The sequence below is a fragment of the Heterodontus francisci genome, chromosome 17 (genome assembly GCF_036365525.1).
Source record: "Heterodontus francisci isolate sHetFra1 chromosome 17, sHetFra1.hap1, whole genome shotgun sequence".
NCBI lineage: Eukaryota > Metazoa > Chordata > Chondrichthyes > Heterodontiformes > Heterodontidae > Heterodontus > Heterodontus francisci.
The window spans coordinates 51,345,488-51,363,020 of NC_090387.1; the positions used below are offsets into that span (position 1 = coordinate 51,345,488).

Consider the following 17,533-nt stretch of genomic DNA (forward strand, 5'->3'; position numbering starts at 1 on the left):
AGAACAGCAAAATCATGAAAACACGATCACCTCCAAGTCACACTTCTGACTTGGACACATAATGCTGTTACCATAATCTTGCTGCGTCAAAAATCATGGAATCCAAGACGTATCACCAGCATGGGAGCACAAAACTGAGAAACTGCAGTTCAAGAGCCCATCACCTTCGCACAGAAACTAGTGATGGGCAACAAATGCAGTGCCACCCACATCCCAACAAGTATTTTAAAAAAGCTCCAGGAAAGACAGGCAACCTGCAGTTACTGGGGCAAATAGGCTTTCCTGGATTATTTTTTAAATAAGTTGCAGATTTTATTCCATTTTAATAGATGATATTTGTAGAGTATCCTGGAATCAAGTTCTTCAGCTTCAGACCACCTCCCTATTTGAATTCTGTATAAAACTACAGCAAGACCAAGGCTAAACAGCCAAATTGAAACCCGAAAGGGAATGTTAGACCAGTTAGTTCCAGTGATGGTGCTGCCACACACTTGTGAAATATTTTACAGATCATCTGTGCGAGAGTCGAAAATTATTCCAACCCAGTCACAGCAGCATCCCAGGGTACCATTTTCATCAGGTTGCTCAGAATCCACGCAGCATTACTGTGCCAACACAAGAACTTATGCAACTATGCTTCTGTGGAAATCAGATATACAAGGGCACATTTACAGATTGCACCATGATTCCCAACCAGGTACCCAACTCTCATATTTACTATCAAGTTCTGCTCCTTCTGATTAGAGCTGGTATTCTTTATCCAGAATTAAATATCTGGTCTCATCTCAAGGAAACCAATCTCTGAATGAATATCCTTTTGAACCTCAAACAAGGAAGCCCAGTTGTATATTTGCTAACAGCCTTCCCACTTGCAATTGGGAACCCCAACTCAGAGCCCTCCTGAACTGAACAAGGACCTGCAGGTGTTCATTCACCAATATCGCCATCTCCAGCACTGCATTTCAAACTCACCATATCAAAAGGAGTCGTCAGAAATTGTTACCATTCAGGATCAATACATTTTGAAAATGTACTACTGATCTAAATACTGTAATCAACAGTGACCTTGAGTCCTGGCTTACTGTTGCAAGAATTTTCTTACTGTTAAATCTTTTCACTTTTTAAATTTAGTTTCGTTATTATGACCAATCTTTAATTGTGGTCAGAGCATTGAGATTAAAACTCACCATCCAGCCCAAGTATTAGCCTGTTCATCAAAGTCCAGGACTTAAAAGAAACATTGCTTGCTAATCCGCACTTAAAAATAGCAGTTTCTGACTCTCTAATCCTTGGAATTTAACCCTTTCCAGGAATATATAGATAGCTCTGTATGTACAAAAGTGCTCAGTGGTCCTAACCACCAGTGCATGTGGCTGGTTTCTCAGTTAAAATCCTATATTGAAATACATGATTTTTCAACCGAAATATAATCGCAAGTTTATAAAAATAGGATTGAGCTTTTCTGATGTTAAATATATAAATGTTTCACATGATGTAGAACTGATCCATACACATTTAGGTTTGATTCTTAATCTGTGCTGATTTAGCACACTTCCAGTGTAGTGGTCATTATGTTAGTTAATTCTCAATACCCGAGCTGGAGTGCGAAGCCAGAGCGCTGCAGCGCATACTACAGCGAGACAGAGAGCGAGCGCGAGCCAGCAAAACAGAGACCGCCAGGCAGCAAGAGGATGTGAGAGCACATGAAACAGAGGCAGAGGGGGGGCGAGAGGGGGGGCGAGAGGGGGGGCGAGAGGGGGGGCGAGAGGGGGGGCGAGAGGGGGGGCGAGAGGGGGGGCGAGAGGGGGGGCGAGAGGGGGGGCGAGAGGGGGGGCGAGAGGGGGGGCGAGAGGGGGGGCGAGAGGGGGGGCGAGAGGGGGGGCGAGAGGGGGGGCGAGAGGGGGGGCGAGAGGGGGGGCGAGAGGGGGGGCGAGAGGGGGGGCGAGAGGGGGGGCGAGAGGGGGGGCGAGAGGGGGGGCGAGAGGGGGGGCGAGAGGGGGGGCGAGAGGGGGGGCGAGAGGGGGGGCGAGAGGGGGGGCGAGAGGGGGGGCGAGAGGGGGGGCGAGAGGGGGGGCGAGAGGGGGGGCGAGAGGGGGGGCGAGAGGGGGGGCGAGAGGGGGGGCGAGAGGGGGGGCGAGAGGGGGGGCGAGAGGGGGGGCGAGAGGGGGGGCGAGAGGGGGGGCGAGAGGGGGGGCGAGAGGGGGGGCGAGAGGGGGGGCGAGAGGGGGGGCGAGAGGGGGGGCGAGAGGGGGGGCGAGAGGGGGGGCGAGAGGGGGGGCGAGAGGGGGGGCGAGAGGGGGGGCGAGAGGGGGGGCGAGAGGGGGGGCGAGAGGGGGGGCGAGAGGGGGGGCGAGAGGGGGGGCGAGAGGGGGGGCGAGAGGGGGGGCGAGAGGGGGGGCGAGAGGGGGGGCGAGAGGGGGGGCGAGAGGGGGGGCGAGAGGGGGGGCGAGAGGGGGGGCGAGAGGGGGGGCGAGAGGGGGGGCGAGAGGGGGGGCGAGAGGGGGGGCGAGAGGGGGGGCGAGAGGGGGGCGAGAGGGGGGGCAGAGGGGGGCAGAGGGGGGCAGAGGGGGGCAGAGGGGGGCAGAGGGGGGCAGAGGGGGGCAGAGGGGGGCAGAGGGGGGCAGAGGGGGGCAGAGGGGGACAGAGGGGGACAGAGGGGGAGAGAGGGGGAGAGAGGGGGAGAGAGGGGGAGAGAGGGGGAGAGAGGGGGAGAGAGGGGGAGAGAGGGGGAGAGAGGGGGAGAGAGGGGGAGAGAGGGGGAGAGAGGGGGAGAGAGGGGGAGAGAGGGGGAGAGAGGGCGAGAGAGGGGGAGAGAGGGGGAGAGAGGGCGAGAGAGGGCGAGAGAGGGGGAGAGAGGGGGAGAGAGGGGAGAGAGGGGGAGAGAGGGCGAGAGAGGGCGAGAGAGGGCGAGAGAGGGCGAGAGAGGGCGAGAGAGGGCGAGAGAGGGCGAGAGAGGGCGAGAGAGGGCGAGAGAGGGCGAGAGAGGGCGAGAGAGGGGGAGAGAGGGCGAGAGAGGGCGAGAGAGGGCGAGAGAGGGCGAGAGAGGGCGAGAGAGGGCGAGAGAGGGCGAGAGAGGGCGAGAGAGGGCGAGAGAGGGCGAGAGAGGGCGAGAGAGGGCGAGAGAGGGCGAGAGAGGGCGAGAGAGGGCGAGAGAGGGCGAGAGAGGGCGAGAGAGGGCGAGAGAGGGCGAGAGAGGGCGAGAGAGGGCGAGAGAGGGCGAGAGAGGGCGAGAGAGGGCGAGAGAGGGCGAGAGAGGGCGAGAGAGGGCGAGAGAGGGCGAGAGAGGGCGAGAGAGGGCGAGAGAGGGCGAGAGAGGGCGAGAGAGGGCGAGAGAGGGCGAGAGAGGGCGAGAGAGGGCGAGAGAGGGCGAGAGAGGGCGAGAGAGGGCGAGAGAGGGCGAGAGAGGGCGAGAGAGGGCGAGAGAGGGCGAGAGAGGGCGAGAGAGGGCGAGAGAGGGCGAGAGAGGGCGAGAGCGAGAGAGAGAGAGAGAGAGAGCGAGAGCGAGAGAGAGAGAGAGCGAGAGAGATGGAGAGCGAGAGAGAGAGAGAGCGAGAGAGAGAGAGAGCGAGAGAGAGAGAGAGCGAGAGAGAGAGAGAGCGAGAGAGAGAGAGAGCGAGAGAGAGAGAGAGCGAGAGAGAGAGAGAGCGAGAGAGAGCGAGAGAGAGAGAGAGCGAGAGAGAGAGAGAGCGAGAGAGAGAGAGAGCGAGAGAGAGAGAGAGCGAGAGAGAGAGAAGTGCACACAAGACAGAGACACAGAGACAACCAGTCAACCAGTGAGCCCGCTGAGCCTACTCTGCCATTCAATTAGATCATGGCTGATCGTCTGGGGTAGAGAATTCCAAAGATTCACCATCCTCTGAATGAAGAAATTCCTCCTCATCTCAAACTTAAATGGCCTACCCCTTATTCTGAGATCATGTCCCCTGGTCCTAGACTCACCAGCCAGGGAAAAAAATCCTATCGACATCCACCCTATCACGCCCTGCAAGAATTGTGTAAGTTTTAATAAGATCACATCTCATTCTCGAGAATACAGGCAAACTAAGGAAAATAAACTGAAAAGGTATTTTTCTTCAAATGTTAAGATTTAGTCTTTGCACTATATATGTCTTTTCTAATTGGTTACAAAACCTCCCAAAAAACTTCCCATTCCTAAAATAATTCTCTGATGTTAATTCCAAGTGCCAGTTTAGTTCAGTTTTTTTAAAATTCATTCACGGGATGTGGGCATCGCCGGCTAGGCCAGCATTTATTGCACATCCCTAACTGCCCTCGAGAAGGTGGTGGTGATCAGCTTTCTTGAACCGCTGCAGTCCATGTGGGGTAGGTACACCAATAGTGCTGTTAGGACGAGTTCCAGGATTTTGGTCCAGCAACAGTGAAGGAACGGCGATATAGTGCCAAGTCAGGATGGTGTTTGGTTGGGGGTGAACTTGCAGGTGGTGGCGTTCCACTGCATTTGCTACCCTTGTCCTTCTACGTCGTAGAAGTCACGGGTTTGGAAGGTACTGTCTAAGGAGCCTTGGTGCATTGCTGCAGTGCATCATGTAAATGGTACACACTGCTGCCACTGTCCGTCGGTGGTGGAGGGAGTGAATGTTTGTGGATGGGGTGCCAATCCAGTAGGCTGCTTTGTCCTGGATGCTTCCTGAGTATTGTTGGAGCTGCACCCATCCAAGTGGAGAGTATTCCATCACACTCCTGACTTGTGCCTTGTAGATGGTGGAGAGGCTTTGGGGAGTCAGGTGGTGAGCTACTCGCCACAGGATTCCTAATCTCTGACCTGCTCTTGTGGCCACAGTATTTATATGGCTGGCCCCGTTCAGTTTCTGGTCAATGGAAACCCCCAAGATGTTGATAGTGGGGGATTCAGCGATTGTAATCCAATGTCAAGGGGAGATGGTTAGATTCTCTTTTGTTAGAGATGGTCATTGCCTGGCACTTGTGTGGCGCAAATATTACTTGCCACTTATCTACCCAAGCCTGGATATTGTCCAAATCTTGCTGCATTTCTACACGGACTGCTTCAGTATCTGAGTCGTGAATGGTGCTGAACATTGTGCAATCACCAGTGAACATCCCCACTTCTGACGTTATGATTGAAGGAAGATCATTGATGAAGCAGCTGAAGATGGTTGGGCCCAGGACACTACCCTGAGGAACTACCTGCAGTGATGCCCTGGAGCCGAGATGATTGACCAACAACCACAACTAGGTAGGACTCCAATCAGTGGAGAGCTTTCCCCCGACTCCAGTTTTGCTGGGGTTCCTGGATGCCATACTCGTCAAATGCTGCCGTGATGTCAAGGGCAGTCACTCTCACCTCAGGAGTTCAGTTCTTTTGTCCATGTTTAAACCAAGGCTGTAATGAGGTCAAGAGCTGAGTGGCCCTGATGGAACCCAAACTGAGCATCAGTGAACAGGTTATTGCTGAGCAAGTGCCACTTGATAGCACTGTCGATGACCCCTTCCATCACTTTACTGATGACCGAGAGTAGACTGATGGGGAGCTCATTGGCCAGGTTGGACTTCTCCTGCTTTTTGTGTACAGGACATACCTGGGCAATTTTCCACATTGCTGGGTAGATGCCAGTGTTCTAGCTGCACTGGAACCGCTTGGCTAGGGGCACAGCAAGTTCTGCAGCACAGGTCTTCAGTACTACTGCCGAGATATTGTCAGGGCCCATAGCCTTTGCAGTATCCAGTGTCTTCATGTTTTCTTGCTATCACGCAAAGTGAATCGAATTGGCTGAAGACTGGCATCTGTGATGCTGGGGACTTCAGGAAGAGGCCGAGATGGATCATCCACTTGGCACTTCTGGCTGAAGATTGTTGCAAATGCTTCAGCCTTATCTTTTGCCCTGATGTGCTGGGCTCCCCCATCATTGAGGATGGGGTAATTTGTGGAGCCACCTCCTCCAGTTAGTTGTTTAATTGTCCACCTCCATTTACGACTGGATGTGGTATGACTGTAGAGCTTAGACCTGATCCGGTGGTAACTTTCTCACTTATGAATCAGAAGGTTTTGAGTACAAGCCCTATTCCAGAACTTCAGGACATAATCTAGGTTAACACTCCAGGATAGTACTGAGACGGGGGGCAGGAGAAGATGGCCACAATGCCAGGGAAGGAAGGGGCCACAATCCCAGTGGGGCTGACAGGCCTCAGCTTAAGGATCCACAGTACTGCTTGAAGAACAGCAGGCAGCTTGTTTGGCGCCCGGCCTATATTGCTCATCAACCATAACTTTATAGGCATTAACGAGCATTTATGTAGCACCTTTAAAGTCATGAAACACCCCAAGACAACTTACAGGAGTGCTATCAAATAAAATTTGACTCCATGCCAGATAAGGAGATAACAAGGTGGATAACCAAAAAACTTGGTTAAAAATCTGGTCTTAAGAACTGTCTTAAAGAGAGGTGGAGAAGCAGAGAGGTAATTCTAGAGCAAAGGGCCAAGGCAACTGAAGGGACAGCCACCATGATTGTAGCCTCAACTCCACATTCCCAACTGCCCTTGATAACCTTCCACCCCCTTGCTCATCAAGAATCTACCTCTGCCTTAAAAATATTCAAAGATTCTGCTTCCACTGCCTTTTGAGGGAGAGAGTTCCAAAGACTCACGACCCTCAGAAAAAAATTTCTAATCAATTTGGCCTTAAATGGGCAACTTATTTTGAAACAGTGACCTCTAGTTCTGGATTCTCCCACAAGAGGAAACATCCTTTCCATACCCACCCTGTCAAGACACCTCAGGACCTAATATGTTTCAATCAAGTTCACCTCTTACTCTTCTAAACTCCAGCAGATACAAATCTAGCCTGTCCAACCTTCCCTCGTAAGACAACCCACCTATTCCAAGTATTAGTTTAGTAAACCTTCTTTGAACTGCTTCCAATGCATTTACATCCTTCCTTAAATAAGGAGACCAATACTGTACACAGTACTCCAGATGTGGTCTCACCAATGCCTTGTATATCTGAAGCATAACCACCCGACTTTTGTTTTCAATTCCCCTCGCAATAAACAATAACATTCTATTAGCTTTCCTAATTACTTGCTGAACCTGCAGACAAATCTTTTGCGATTCATGCACTAGGACACCCGGACACCCAGATTCCTCTGCATCTCAAAACTCAGCAATCGCACCATTCAGATAATATGCTTCTTTTTTATTCTTCCTGCCAAAATGATCAACTTCACATTTTCCCATATTATACTCCAAGTACAGTACATCCACCAGTTCCCCTTTATCCACAGCACATCACTTCTTCAAAGAACTCCAATAAATTGGTTACACGATTTCCCTTTCACAAAACCATGTTGACTCTGCCTGATTACCTTGAATTTTTCTAAGTGTCCTGCTATAACATCATTAATAAAAGCTTCGAACATTTTCCCATGACAGATGTTAAGCTAACTGGCCTGTAGTTTCCTGCTTTCTGTCTCCCTCCCTATTTAAATAAAGGAGTTACATTCACTATTTTCCAATCTAATGAAACCTTCCCCAAATCGAGGGAATTTTGGAAAATTAAAACGCATCAACTATCTTCACTAGCCACTTCTTTTAGGACCCTAGGATGAAGTCCATCAGGACCCGGGGACTTGTCAGCCCACAGCTCCAACAATTTGCTCAGTACCACTTCCCTGCTAACTAATTTTCTTGAGTTCCTCCCATTTCCTGATTTACAGCTATTAATGGAATATTACTTATATCCTCTATAGTGAAGACTGATGCAAAATACCTGTTCAATTCACCTACCATCTCCTTTGCGTCCGTTATTAATTCCCCAGACTCACTTTCTATAGGACCAACACTCACTTTGTTAACTTTTTAAATATTTATAAAAACCCTATGTTTTTACATTTCTAGCCAGATTTCTCTCGTACTAATTTTTCCCTCATCAATCTTTGTCATTCTTTGCTGTTCTTTATATTCTGTCCAATCGTTTGACCTGCCTCCTATCTTGTCGTAATTATATGCTTTTCCTCTAAGTTTGATACTATCTTTAACTTTTTAGTTAACCATGGATAGTGGGTCCTCCCCGTGGAATTTTTCTTTCTCGTTGCAATGTATCTATTCTGTGTATTCTGAAACATCCCCTTAAATGTCTCCCACTGCATCTCTATTGACCTATCCCTTAACCTAATTTAGCTAACTCTGCTTTCATACCATCATAATTGCCCTTGTTTAAGTTTAAAATACTAGGCTTGGACCCATTCTTCTCTCCCTCAAACTGAATGCAAAACTCAATCATATAATGATCGCTGCTGCTTCGGGGCACATTCACTATGAGGTCATTAATTAATCCCATCATGTTGCATAATACCAGTCTAACATAGCCTGCTCTCTGGTTGGCTCCAGAATGTGCTGTTCTAAGAAACTATCCCAAAAACAATCTATGAACTCATCTTGGCTACCTTTGCCCATCTGATTTTTACAGTCTATATGTAGATTAGAATTCCTCATGATTATCGCTGTACCTTTCTGATAAGCTCCTATTATTTCTTTTATAATCTGTCCTACCATGAGATTACTGTTGGGGGCTGTACACCACTCCCAGGAGCGACTTCTTACCTTTATCATTTCTCATCTCTACCCAGATCACCAGCCCCACCCTAGCATGGTTCAGGTGTAGACCGTCCCAACGGTACAGCCCCCACTTTCTCCAGTACTGGTGCTAGTGCCCCACAAACCAGAACCCACTTCTACCAACACCAGTCTTTGAGACATGTATTAATTTCTCTAATCTTATTTGCCCTATGCCAATTTGCATGTGGCTAGGGTAATAACTTGATGCCTAGCTCCGCATACTGACTATGCAGAACCTCCTTCCTTGTCCTGCCTATCGTTGGTACCTACATGGACCATGACAACTGGATCCTCCCCCTCGCACCCCAAGTTCCTCTCCAGCCCTGAGCAGATGTCCCGAACCCTGGCACTGGGCAGGCAAAGCAGCCTTCTGGACTCTCACTCTTTGCAGCAGAGAACAGTGTCAATCCCCCTCACTATACTGTCGACTACTGCCACTACATTCCTTTTTGCTCCCTGCACTTGAATGGCTTCCTGTACCATGGTGCCATGGTCAGTTAGCTCATCCACCCTGCAGCCCACTCTCATCCAAACAAGCTGAAAGAACCTCAAACCTGTTGGACAATCGCAAAGGCTGAGGCTCCTGCACTCCTGCCCACTTGGTCCTTTTACCTGCCGCCACACACTCTCTTGTCCCTGATCACTGACCAAACCGGAAGACCCTATCCTAAGAGGTGAGACCACCTCCTGGTACAAAGTGCCCAGGTAACTTTCCCACTCCCTGATGTATTACAGTGTCTGCAGCTCGGCCTCCAGCTCAATGACAATGAGCCGAAGCTCCTCAAGCCACAAACACATACTGCAGACGTGTTGGCCCTGGATCACACTGGCATCAAGGAACTCCCACATGCTGCAGCCATGACACATCACCTGTCCTGCCATCTTTAATGTGTTTTAATTATTTATTTTCCTTTATATATTTTTATTTCTATATGCAAGACACTATAAATGTAAGTTCTTTCTTTGAAATAATGGAAAATAAACTTTTTTTTAAAAACTATATCTTTAGCTTCCTCCTTTGTTTTCCCCCCTTGAAGATGCTGACTCCTGTTGGGGTATAGTTCTATAGGTCCATGTAGCTGCAGCTGCATCACATAAATGGCTATTCTTCATCTGAGCCCAGTGGGGCTGAAAGAGTCTACAGCACAAACAGATCAATGTAGAAAGAGAACATGGGCAGGATGTTCAACTATAAGCAGGATATCACAGCTGATCTTCATCCAGGTATAGGCCCTGACCTAATCCACATGCGCCATCCAACAGAGGGGCACTGGATAATGTTCATGAGTGGGAACTGCAGAAAATCAGTCCCCTCCCTCACCCAATATGCTCAGGCTAATCATAGAGCCACACTTACTCAGCAGAGACCAAGAACTGAACCTGGATATAAAAGTTCTCAGTTTAAGCACAATTGTGATATCCTTGCACCAAATGCACACAAAGGAGTGCTGCAAACATACAGGTATGAAAGGCAGTCACACTACAACAATGACTGCACTTTATACACAGCTCAGATCAATTAAAAATGCTTTGCGATGTTCTTAACAGGTGATTAGATCTTGTAAAACGTTTGTTCTTTCTCACAAATTTAGGGTTATTGTTGTATGATTGTTACTGCCATACTAGAGGCCAGGACTTCCCTGTATGCTGTTCCCCATTTTTTAAATCAATGATTTAGACAGGCACAAGAAGAATGATACCAAACCAGCAGGGGACATGGCAAAATGAGTAAGAATCCAGAACAGTACGACATACACAGACAGGTTAGTAGTCTGGGCAAGCAGATGCAGTTTAATTTCAGGATATAACTAAATGGAAGTTTATTCAAATAGTAAGATTCTTAACAGAGTGAAGAGACAGAGAAACCCAAGCATACAGACACAAAATTAAATGCCAGAGCGTATGGCAAAAAGGCTATAAAAAAGCAATTGTGATTCACCATTAATTATACAGAGGCATTGAATAGCAAAACAAAGTATGCATATATTTGTATGAAATGTTTAGGCACCAGCTGATGTGTAGTTCTCTCCATCCTATTGTAGGAAAGATATAACAGCCATGGAGAGGGCACAGAAAAGATTGAACCAGAATACTATTTTTTTTTAAAATCAAAATAAAGGCTAGGAGAATCTAATAGAAGTTTTCAAAATTATGAAAGGTTTGAAGGTAAATAGTTAAAGACTGTTCCCAAAGGTTGGCTGTTTTCATATTTTCTCACTTTCCTTCAACATTAGTGTGGAAGGATTCACAGTACCATCCCAGTATTAGCTGTAAGTCAGGAAATGGAAGGGATGGAGGAACTCAAGAAAATTACAATCACTGGGGAAGTGGTACTGAACAAATTGTTGGAGCTGCGGGCTGACAAGTCCCCGGAACCTGATGGACTTCATCCTAGGGTGTTAAAAAAAAAGGTGGCTAATGAGATAGTTGATGCATTAGTTTTCATTTTCCAAAATTCCCTAGATTCGGGGAAGGCTCCTTTAGATTGGAAAATAGTGAATGTAACTCCTTTACTCAAAAAGGGGAGACAGAAAGCAGGAAACTACAGGCCAGTTAGCTCATCAGTCTTGGGGAAAATGTTCAAAGCTATTATGAAATATGTTACAGCAGGGCATTTAGAAAAATTCAAGGTAATCAGGCAGAGTCAACATGGTTTTGTGAAAGGGAAATCATGTTGAAACAATTTATTGGAGTTCTTTGAGGGAGTTACATGTGCTGTGGATAAAGGGGAACCGGTGGATATATTGCACTTAGATTTCCAGAAGGCATTTGATGAGGTGCCACATCAAAGGTTATTGCAGAAAATAAAAGCTTACGGTGTAGGGGGTAATATATTGGCATGGATAGAAGATTGGCTAGCTGACAGGAAACAGTAGGCATAAATGGGTCATTTTCTGGTTGTCAGGATGTAACGAGTGGTGTGCCACAGGGATCTGCACTGGGGCCTCAACTTTTTACAATTTATATAAATGACTTAGATGAAGGGACCGAAGGTATGGAGGCTAAATTTGCTGATGACACGAAGATAGGTAGGAAAGTAAGTTGTGAAGAGGACATAAGGAGGCTACAAAGGGATATAGATAGGTTACGTGAGTGGGCAAAGACCTGGCAGATGGAGTATAATGTGGGATAGTGGGGAATTGTTCACTTTGGCAGGAAGAATAAAAAAGCATATTATCTAAATGGTGAGAAATTGCAGAGCTCTGAGTTAGAGGGGGATCTGGGTGTCCTAGTGCATGAATCGCAAAAGGTTAGTATGCAGGTACAGCACATAATTAGGAAAGCTAATAGAATGTTATCGTTTATCATGAGGGGAATTGAATACAAAAGTAGGGAGGTTATGCTTCAGCTATACAGGGCATTGGTGAGACCACATCTGGAGTACTCTGTACAATACTGGTCCCCTTATTTAAGGAAGGAAGTAAATGCGTTGGAGGCAGTACAGAGAAGGTTTACTAAACTAATACCTGGAATGGGTGGCCTGTCTTATGAGGAAAGATTGGACAGGCGCGGCTTGTATCCACTGGAATTTAGAAGAGTAAGAGGCAGCTTGATTGAAACATACAAGATCCTGAGGGGTCTTGACAGGGTGGATGTGGAAAGGATGTTTCCCCTTGTGGGAGAATCTAGAAATAAGGGGTTGTCCATTTAAGACAGAGATGAGGAGAAATTTTTTCTCTGAGGGTTGAGTGTATCTGGAATTCTCTTCCTCAAAAGGCAGTGGAAACAGAGTTTTTGAACATTTTTAAGGCAGAGGGAGATAGATTTTTGATAAGCAAGGGGGTGGAAGCTTATCGAGGGTAGGTGGAAACGTGGAGTAATCAGTTCGGCCATGAACCTTTTGAATGACGGAGCAGGCGCGAGGTGTCGAGTGGCCTACTCCTGCTCCTAATTCCTATGTTCGATTAACAGTCGGATTAATAGAAGGATCACGCGATACAAGCCCTCTTTCCGAGGGAAAAATAATACTTTACACCTGTAGTTAGTTTTATATGAAAGATTTTATGGGCTCCCACAGCACATACACAAGATGGGGCCACTTACACCCACTGGACACTAGATTCACTGTATTCAGACCCGGAGCTCTGGTTTCCACTCACTGCAGCTGTCTGGAGTGAAGTTTAAATCCTACATCTTCTGACTCAGTGGCAGGAATGCTACCACGCAAATGCTCTCTCCTCCTGGTTGGTGAAGCAGTAAGAAATGTTGCCAGACTTACTGAAATGTGGAATGTTTTATAGGGAGGGGTCATATAAACACAAGTTGTTGTAAAATAGTAAAACATCTCAAGGTGCTTCACTGAGGCATAATCAGACAAGAAATAGATGCCAAGCCAAAGATGGAAATATTAGGAGGGAGTGACTTAAAGCTTGGTCAACTGGTAGGTTTTAAATAAAGTCTTAATATATTTATATTTTTGCTAGAGCAAACAACAACTAAAGACTTGCATTTATATAGCACCTTTCAGGGGGTCAGGACATCCAAAAGCACTTTTAAGTCAATTAAGTCCTTTTTTTTTAAAGCGCAGTCTCTGTTAAAGTGCTTTGGAAATGCTGCAGCCAATTTGCACACATTAAGGTCTCAAATAGGGTGGCACAGTGGTTAGCACTGCAGCCTCACAGCTCCAGCGACCCGGGTTCGCTTCTGGGTACTGCCTGTGCGGAGTTTGCAACTTCTCCGTGTGACCGTATGGGTTTCCGCCAGGTGCTCCGGTTTCCTCCCACAGCCAAAGACTTGCAGGTTGATAGGTAAATTGGCCATTGTAAATTGCCCCTAGTGTAGGAAGGCGGTAGGAGAATGGTAGGGAATATGGGATTAATATAAATGGGTGGTTGTTGGTCGGCACAGACTTGGTGGGCCGAAGGACCTGTTTCAGTGCTGTATCTTGCTATGACTCTATGACTTCTAAATAGCAATGTGAGAATAACCAGACAATCTGATTTTGAAATTATGTTGGTTGAAGGATATTGACCAGGACATCAGGGAGAACTCTTTCTGCTCTTCAAAATAGTACCAAGGGATCTTTAGTGCCCACCTGAGGGGGTGGATGTTTAATGCCTCATCCAAAAGATAGCACCAACAGTGCAGTATTCCTTTTTATTCACTCAAGGGATGTGGGCGTCATTGGCTAGGCCAGCATTTATTGCCCATCCCTAATTGCCCTCGAGAAGGTGGTGGTGAGCTGCCTTCTTGAACCGCTGCAGTCCATGTGAGGTAGGTACACCCACAGTGCTGTTTTGAAGGGAGTGCCCTCAATGCTGCATTGGGAGTGTCAGTCTGGATTACGTGCTCAAGTCTCTAAAGTGGGACTTGAACCCACAACCTTCTGACTCGGGGTAAGAGTGCACCACTGAGCCACAGCTGACATCTAAAGGAACTCTTATCTAATAGATTTGTGACCTTGGGCTTCTCACTGAAGTTGATGCTGCTGCTGGAGAGCGGCAGCCAGAAGGCCCTAATGCTCAGGGTCAGGAGTGCAGCTGCAGAAGTGAGGCCTGTAGTTAAACTGCAGTCTCCTGGCCTGCTTTTTGATACTAGACCTCCCTGAGGAGTGGGTATTCACCAGCCAATGTAACAAGCTGCATACAGCTGTCAATTATACAAACCCTCCCATGTCCAATTAAATAACTTGCACATATGCAGCACCTTTTAATGGAGAAAAAGTTCTACGGTGCTTCACAAAAGCATAGATAAAACCAGATGCCAAGCTGAAAGAGGATATATTAGGAGTGGCCAAAAAATTGGTTTTAAGAGTCTTGTATGGGAGAGGGAGGTGGAGAGACAGAGTATTAGAAAGGGAATTCCACATCACTTTATAGGCTGAAACTATAATGTAAGGGAATTACTCATGTATTTGGAAAATACAAAAGACAACAGGAAAAGTAGGAAATGGAATGAGAGTAGAAAGCTCATTAAAAAGCTAGTACCAGCACAACGGACCAAATGGTCTCGTGTGTCTGAACAGGGTCCAGTTTTAATTTCTACAATTTACAATATCAGAGGGACTGAGATTTGCTGAAACCCAAGTCAATCTCTTGCTTCTACATTCATGAACGGAATTAAAAAAACTGATGTACTAATGATCCCCATGAACAAATGGCACCAAGCTATTTACACAGTCTTATGCGACCATGACAACAGTATTTACATGCGCAAGCGACAGATCAAACTGTTACAAAAACTCCTTCTACTCTCTCTATACAAACTCCCTGTAACACGAATTTAGTGTGACAAAAGATAATTGGTAAATGTTTCAAGAAGTGCACGGATTGACAGAAACAAAGAGTCAGAGCTCTCAAACACAATATTTATCCAACAGATTAAAACGTGCAGTAATCACAACTTATCACTTATGGCTGATTTACCCAATGAACTAACGAGCCAGTTCAAGTTCACTACATCGGTATAACCAACTGAACACTTGCCCATATTCTCTGCACAAGAGGCTCCAGTCCAAAAACTGGGAGGTGCAGACCCTGCAAAAGAAACAACCCCAAATTCTGCTTTAAAACTGGCTAATATGTTATTTACTGAAACTATCAAATTCAGTGGTTGCACAAGGATAAGAGAGTATAAATAGAATAAATGGATGGACAAGGTATAAAATCCCAAAACTACAAGCAGCCAATCTGTACCACTACTGGCAAAAAAGGCATGTCTTCTATTCATCTGAATATTTGCTATATGGTACCAACTTACTTCAGCTGCCTTCCTACACACTAGCTGGAAAATTATCAATACACATTAACTGCACAGATAAGATATTTGCACAATTTTTACACAATTTAACAGAGAGCTTCCCAACTTGCGAATCTCAAGAACAGAACCAGCGTCCATTCAAATGTTATTCCAGATCTGAGAGAGAAGTTTGTGTAATGCTGAGTTCAATTATTCACTACCACCCCCATTTCAATCCCCATTGAACAATGTTTTAACACATTAGGCTAAACACCATTCATGACAAAAAGGCCTGCAGTTAATCATGAACAGGTATGTGGAATCACAAGACCCCTGACATAAGAAGTCTTTTCTAATTACCTTGATCATGAGCAAGATTAGACAGTGAGTAGACTAATTGCCCATAGGGACATCACAGCTAAATCCAGTCCTTCCGCACAATTACATTTCCTAACACCTGAGCCCAAAGTCATCAAAAGTACTATTTTCTTCTCTCCTCAACCCTTGGGTACCAAAGCCAACTGTAGTACTTCTACAATTACCCATGTTCAGATAACCCATATGACCACACACACTTGGGGCCTCCCTACTCCATATTGCTCAGTGCCACACCATTTACTCATTAAACCATCAGAGATAGCACAAAACTCATCCTTAATTTACAAATGAAAGTGTGAAGGTAGAAAGCATCCCAAAATTGGAAGCTGTATTGCAAGATTTATGAAGTATCCCAGATTTATTCTCTCAAAGGGAAAAGCTACTGTGTTGGGGTTCAAAACAGACTTTCCAACCCAAAGATATTTCTCGAGTGAAAACTCCTGTCAAGTGTTTGAGATGCAGCCAAATGGCCTTGAGACTCAGGTTTGCGTTGTGTCCCCTCCCCAAAACGTTTTGGTTCACCGACCCTTCACATATTCTATAAAGTTAAAGGGGGGGGGGGGGAAGAGAAGAGAAGAGAGGAGTCTGCAAATGTTAAAAATGTAATTTAAATTAAAAAATCCGTTACAAATATGCAGGAGTTTCATCGGGGGGGGGGGGGGGGGAGAGTGAACTTTCCGAGGGGACCACCAATTCTGTTTAATCTTTGAGGAAGCATCCCCACCCGAAACTTGAAGCCAGCTTTCCTCCTGCTAAGGACAAGGTGCCCGCACATCACTCACTGAGGAATAAGAAGGAGATACTAAATATGGAGCTGAGAAGCTGGAAGGACTGGGCCCGCGACCCTCTTGTCCCGGAGCCTCTCCTTCCCACCCCTCACCCAGTCCCAATGTGCCGCAGGGGCTGAGCCATTTCACGGTTCAGTTTAATTGCAATTCGAGAGCCCGGGACAGGCAGGAAATGGGGCTGCAACTGCGGCAAGGCCCGGGTACACAGACCCTGAGGCACGAAAGCGGCCGCAGGATAGCTCCCGGCCCCAGGAACTGGCTGCATCCCAGGCCCCAAGCTCATTGTCACACAAGCACCGGTACGAAGCGTAGGCCTGGGCCGCTGCAGACTCTCGCCTTCAGCCCCCTCCACGCTCCTCACCTTCCACAGCTTCAGGAAATAACACGGACTCCTCCTCTCGCTTCATTCAAACCAACAGCGGGAATCAGCGCCAGAAACCCACACTGCCGCAGCCCCGGCCTTTCATCCCGCGACAAGGCGGCCGCAGGAACATCCTTACCCCGCAGAGAGGAGGCGCCTCCCACGGACTGGAGGGTCCACTGCGGCTACGCTACCCGGAGGACCCACAGCGCCTCCTGCTGCCCGGAGGACCCACAGCGCCTACCGCGGCCCGGAGTGCAAACTTTGTACATGCAGTATGGAGCCTTCTGGCTGATTTGCATTTTTTGTTACAGATCCACTCCAGGGCGAGCACAAAAATCAAGGCTGACACTTCAGTGGAGTGATGAATTGTTGGAGGTCCTATCTTTTGGATGAGACATTAAACCGAGGCCCCATCTACCCTCTCAGATGTAAAAGATCCCATGCTATTATTTCAAAGAAGAGCTTGGGTGTCCTGGCCAATAGTTATCCCTCAATCAATATCACAAAAATAGATTAGCTGGTCATTATCACATTGCTGTTTGTGGGAACTTGCTGTGCGCAAATTGGCTGCTATATTTCCTACAATTCAACAGTGACTGTACTTCATTGGCTGTAAATCACTTTGGAACATCTGATCATCCTGAAGGGGGTATATAAACTCAAGTCTTTTTTACTGCACTGAAGTTTTATGAGTCCAAGTCTCTGGAACAAGTTAGTCTGTTCTTTCTTA

General features: G+C 47.1%; 1 protein-coding gene across 3 annotated transcripts in view; it reads right to left on the reverse strand.

The window, feature by feature from the left end:
• LOC137378924 (dipeptidyl peptidase 9-like) overlaps positions 1–16,956 on the reverse strand; it is a 147,811-nt gene extending 130,855 nt beyond the window's left edge. For all 3 annotated transcript variants that reach the window (XM_068049424.1, XM_068049423.1, XM_068049427.1), the window contains exon 1: positions 16,801–16,956. The gene's annotated coding sequence lies outside the window, so the exon portion shown is untranslated. The remainder of the gene's footprint in view (positions 1–16,800) is intronic.
• Between the last annotated feature and the right edge of the window lie 577 nt (positions 16,957–17,533).